The sequence below is a fragment of the Denticeps clupeoides genome, chromosome 1, assembly GCF_900700375.1.
Source record: "Denticeps clupeoides chromosome 1, fDenClu1.1, whole genome shotgun sequence".
In the NCBI taxonomy this organism is placed as follows: Eukaryota; Metazoa; Chordata; class Actinopteri; order Clupeiformes; family Denticipitidae; genus Denticeps; species Denticeps clupeoides.
Window position 1 is genome coordinate 42,165,880 of NC_041707.1, and position 5,600 is coordinate 42,171,479.

Genomic DNA, 5,600 nt, shown 5'->3' on the forward strand with positions numbered 1-5,600 from the left:
AGGTTGGTTGGGGTTATGGCGGTCTTGGCTATAGTTGTAGTTATTGTAGTGATTATAGTAGTAGTACAGGTTGGTGGGGTTATGGCGGTCTTGGCTATAGTTGTAGTTATTGTAGTGATTATAGTAGTAGTACAGGTTGGTGGGGTTATGGCGGTCTTGGCTATAGTTGTAGTTATTGGAGTGATTATAGTAGTAGTGCAGGTTGGTTGGGGTTATGGCGGTCTTGGCTATAGTTGTAGTTATTGTAGTGATTATAGTAGTAGTGCAGGTTGGTTGGGGTTATGGCGGTCTTGGCTATAGTTGTAGTTATTGTAGTGATTATAGTAGTAGTACAGGTTGGTGGGGTTATGGCGGTCTTGGCTATAGTTGTAGTTATTGTAGTGATTATAGTAGTAGTACAGGTTGGTGGGGTTATGGCGGTCTTGGCTATAGTTGTAGTTATTGTAGTGATTATAGTAGTAGTGCAGGTTGGTTGGGGTTATGGCGGTCTTGGCTATAGTTGTAGTTATTGTAGTGATTATAGTAGTAGTGCAGGTTGGTTGGGGTTATGGCGGTCTTGGCTATAGTTGTAGTTATTGTAGTGATTATAGTAGTAGTGCAGGTTGGTTGGGGTTATGGCGGTCTTGGCTATAGTTGTAGTTATTGTAGTGATTATAGTAGTAGTACAGGTTGGTGGGGTTATGGCGGTCGTGGTTACAGTAGTAGTTATTGTAGTGATTATAGTAGTGGTAGTACAGGTTGGCAGGGTTATGGCGGTCTTGGCTATAGTTGTAGTTATTGTAGTGATTATAGTAGTAGTACAGGTTGGTGGGGTTATGGCGGTCTTGGCTATAGTTGTAGTTATTGTAGTGATTATAGTAGTAGTGCAGGTTGGTTGGGGTTATGGCGGTCTTGGCTATAGTTGTAGTTATTGTAGTGATTATAGTAGTAGTACAGGTTGGTGGGGTTATGGCGGTCTTGGCTATAGTTGTAGTTATTGTAGTGATTATAGTAGTAGTACAGGTTGGTGGGGTTATGGCGGTCTTGGCTATAGTTGTAGTTATTGGAGTGATTATAGTAGTAGTGGCAGGTTGGTTGGGGTTATGGCGGTCTTGGCTATAGTTGTAGTTATTGTAGTGATTATAGTAGTAGTGCAGGTTGGTTGGGGTTATGGCGGTCTTGGCTATAGTTGTAGTTATTGTAGTGATTATAGTAGTAGTGCAGGTTGGTTGGGGTTATGGCGGTCTTGGCTATAGTTGTAGTTATTGTAGTGATTATAGTAGTAGTACAGGTTGGTGGGGTTATGGCGGTCTTGGCTATAGTTGTAGTTATTGTAGTGATTATAGTAGTAGTGCAGGTTGGTTGGGGTTATGGCGGTCTTGGCTATAGTTGTAGTTATTGTAGTGATTATAGTAGTAGTACAGGTTGGTGGGGTTATGGCGGTCTTGGCTATAGTTGTAGTTATTGTAGTGATTATAGTAGTAGTACAGGTTGGTGGGGTTATGGCGGTCGTGGTTACAGTAGTAGTTATTGTAGTGATTATAGTAGTGGTAGTACAGGTTGGCAGGGTTATGGCGGTCTTGGCTATAGTTGTAGTTATTGTAGTGATTATAGTAGTAGTACAGGTTGGTGGGGTTATGGCGGTCTTGGCTATAGTTGTAGTTATTGTAGTGATTATAGTAGTAGTGCAGGTTGGTTGGGGTTATGGCGGTCTTGGCTATAGTTGTAGTTATTGTAGTGATTATAGTAGTAGTACAGGTTGGTGGGGTTATGGCGGTCTTGGCTATAGTTGTAGTTATTGTAGTGATTATAGTAGTAGTACAGGTTGGTGGGGGTTATGGCGGTCTTGGCTATAGTTGTAGTTATTGGAGTGATTATAGTAGTAGTGCAGGTTGGTTGGGGTTATGGCGGTCTTGGCTATAGTTGTAGTTATTGTAGTGATTATAGTAGTGGTAGTACAGGTTGGCAGGGTTATGGCGGTCTTGGCTATAGTTGTAGTTATTGTAGTGATTATAGTAGTAGTGCAGGTTGGTTGGGGTTATGGCGGTCTTGGCTATAGTTGTAGTTATTGTAGTGATTATAGTAGTGGTAGTACAGGTTGGCAGGGTTATGGCGGTCTTGGCTATAGTTGTAGTTATTGTAGTGATTATAGTAGTAGTACAGGTTGGTGGGGTTATGGCGGTCGTGGTTACAGTAGTAGTTATTGTAGTGATTATAGTAGTGGTAGTACAGGTTGGCAGGGTTATGGCGGTCTTGGCTATAGTTGTAGTTATTGTAGTGATTATAGTAGTAGTGCAGGTTGTTTATACATTTACATTCTATATTTAATGCATTTGGCAGACGCCCTTATCCAGAGCGACTTACAACGTGAATTCAAGTTACCATGGATGAAGAGACCAATTCTGGTTCACTAGGACCCCAACTATGAATACATCTATTTTATTCACTCTGTTGTAGATTCTGTACACAAGTTCGACAATAAGAGAGTTGCAAGTTCATCTAAATATTCTGCCGTGTGAAGGTGCTCAGTGACTGGAGCTGTTCTGACCTTGAGGGAAAGTTCATTCCACCACCGATGGGCCAAGACGGAGAAGAGTCTAGATGAGCGTCTTCCTCGTACTTTCAGAGATGGAGGGACCAGGCGAGCAGTACTGGAGGCTCGGAGTATACGAGGTGCAGTGTGAGGTGTAATAAGGGCTGTGAGGTAGGATGGTGCTACTCCATGTTTGGCTTTGTAGGCCAGCATCAGTATTTAGAACCTGATGCGTGCAGCTACTGGGAGCCGGTGGAGGAACGTAGCAGAAGGGCGGTGTGGAGAACTTGGGAAGGTTGAAGATCAGTCATGCTGCTGCATTTTGTATGAGTTGTAGAGGTGGGATGGTATATAGTGGTAGACCAGCTAGAAGGGAGTTACAGTAGTCCAGTCGTGAGATTACTGAGGACTGAACCAGGATCTGGGTGGCCTGTGTTGACAGATAAGGGCGGATTCGTCTGATATTGTAGAGAAGGAATCTACATGAGCGGGAAAGATTTATGTTGTGGTGGTTGTGAGTAGAGTACTGATTGTAGTGGAAGTATGGGTTGTTGTGGTGGGAACGGAGGAGGGGTGGAGATTGGTGGCTTTGTTTTTAGTCATTGTAGTGATTATAGTACCTAAAGAATGATTAAGATATATAGTGTGATTTATTTATTTATTATTTTGCTCTTTTTCAGTATTGATATAATTATCCCTATAAAACCCAACATTTTTCAACATAAGATCACACTGCCTACAACTTTTGAAAAACTTGAGTAAATCTGTTCAAAACTGATTGACAATGTGTCTTCACAAAATTTTGTAGGATTTGACGTGATTTCAAACCCGCAAAATTCCTGGACGTACTGAAATGTGTCCAATCCTGTTTTTGTTGGTCTTTTTATGATTCAAACTGTCTATTTTATGTTGTACTGCTGAAAATCCTTGGTCATAAAATTTGTTGAGTATTATGTCAAATATTCTAACAGGCATAATTACAGGCTGTGCTGACAGAAAATGTAAAAACGTGTGTGCGTTTGCCACTAGAGGGGGCTGTGGCTATATCACACAATTCTCTCTGCCTGTGCAGACGCTCAGTGATGTGTGTGTGTGTGTGTGTGTGTGTGTGTATATCTGCTGACTTGTTATTTTTTGGTTTAAAACTTTAATTTCCCTGTTAAATTTTGGGAAAATATATAAAAGCACACAAATAAACAGAAGATATTCAGAGAAACGGTTTATTTCACATAATGCACAGAAACTGTATGAATATAATCTGAAAAAGAAATATAATGTAATACAAATAAACTACTCAAAAAAGAAGAACAAAGTTAGTTTTTAACACACTAACACACCCTTATACACACACACATATTCATGTTTAAATACACACAGATACATCACACTATCACACAGACAGCAGCCCACTTTCACACCCCGTCTGGTTTCGCTGGGTGGGCGTGTCTTTGTTTCTTGTGGGTTCTGTGTAGGGATCTGCATCACAACAAAATGACTTTAAGGAGGAGTGTGTGTGTGTGTGTGTGTGTGTGTGTGTGTGTGAGTGTGAGTGTATCCATGTGGGCGACAGAGTATTCAAGTTTTGTATTTACACACATGTGTCTGTTTCCATTTGGTCAATTGATTGGATAGACTGAGGTTAATGCATCTTGATTGATTCGATTGCCTGTGCACATACACAGTATAAAGAACTGTATTAATGTGGCGGAGACAGTGTGTGTGTGTGTGTGTGTGGGAGTAGCCTTGTTCCTTCTGTGAGTGACACACATCACCATTTTTACCTGACTGATCTGAAAATCAAAAAGAGACAAACAGAGAGAGAGAGACAGAGAGAGAGAGAGAGAGAGAGAGAGAAATGGAAAGACAGTAACATTCTGCAAATTCAGCTCTTTAACAGCTGTGTGTGAGAGAGAGAGAGAGAGAGAGAGAGAGAGAGTGAGAGAAAGTGGACGCTGGACTGTCTGTCCTCAATTTATCATGTTAATGAAGTGTGGAGACGAACAGGAGGAGGAGGAGGAGCAGAGGGTGAAATACGATGAATTAAGTGTGGGTTTCAGAACAGAAACTGACTCACACACACACACACACACACACACACACACCTTTTGAGGCATGCAGAGGGAAAAAGCACCCCGGATCTGTTGTGTTTGAATTATGCATCACAATGAAATATTCAAATATTGTATTCATTTTATAATGGAAAATGTCTTCATATTAGGAAATGTCCCATAGTTGGACCAGAACTGAGACAAGTCAGCACAGCAGATATTAAGTGAAAGTCAAGTGGCCGTCATTGTGAGACACAGCAGCGCAGCACACGGTGACACAGTGAAACGTGTCCTCTGTATTAAACCATCACGCTTGGTGAGCAGTGGGCACCATGACAGGCACTTCCTTCCTATTATGGGTCCATTCTTCACCCGCTAGGCCACACTGCCCAAAAGAAGGAAATATTAATACAGAGAGAAACTTTCTAGTATGCAAGGTTTTATTTCCATTTTCATATCAATTATTCATATTTATCAATGTATTACTTAGTTTTAAATCTAAAGAGTGATGTCGCACACATTTACATTTACAGCATTTACCAGAGCAACTTACAATCAGTAGTGACAGGGACTGTCCCCCCCTGGAGACAGTCAGGGTTAAGTGTCCTGCTCAGGGACATGATTTTAGTAAGTGGGGTTTGAACCTGGGTCTTCTGGTTCATAGAAGTGTGTTACCCGCTAGGCTACTACCACCCTACACCCTACCAGGGTACCACCAGACACACACTTACCTGGCAGGGGAGGTACCGTGATGAAGAAGGCCGTTCACCCCGGCGATCACTGACCCCAAATCTCGACTGCATCATTTCTGGTAGTGGAGGACTGTTCGCACTCTCCACTGTTTTTTTTTTTGGGGGGGGGGGCAGTTAAGGAAGTGGCCCCGTAATCAGATGGTTGTGGGTTTGAATCCCGAGCCGCCAAGGTGCCACGAGGTTCCCTTGATGAAGGTCCAGTGCCCACACACTGCTCCCCGGGCGCCTGTCACGGTACCCACTGCTCACCAAGGGTGATGGTTAAATACAGAGGACACGTTTCACTGT

At 42.4% G+C, this 5,600-nt stretch overlaps 1 pseudogene; it reads left to right on the forward strand.

Annotated features, from left to right (window-relative positions):
- The first annotated feature begins 5,283 nt into the window (after positions 1–5,283).
- LOC114802743 (uncharacterized) lies at positions 5,284–5,399 on the forward strand (annotated as a pseudogene).
- The last annotated feature ends 201 nt before the right edge of the window (positions 5,400–5,600 follow it).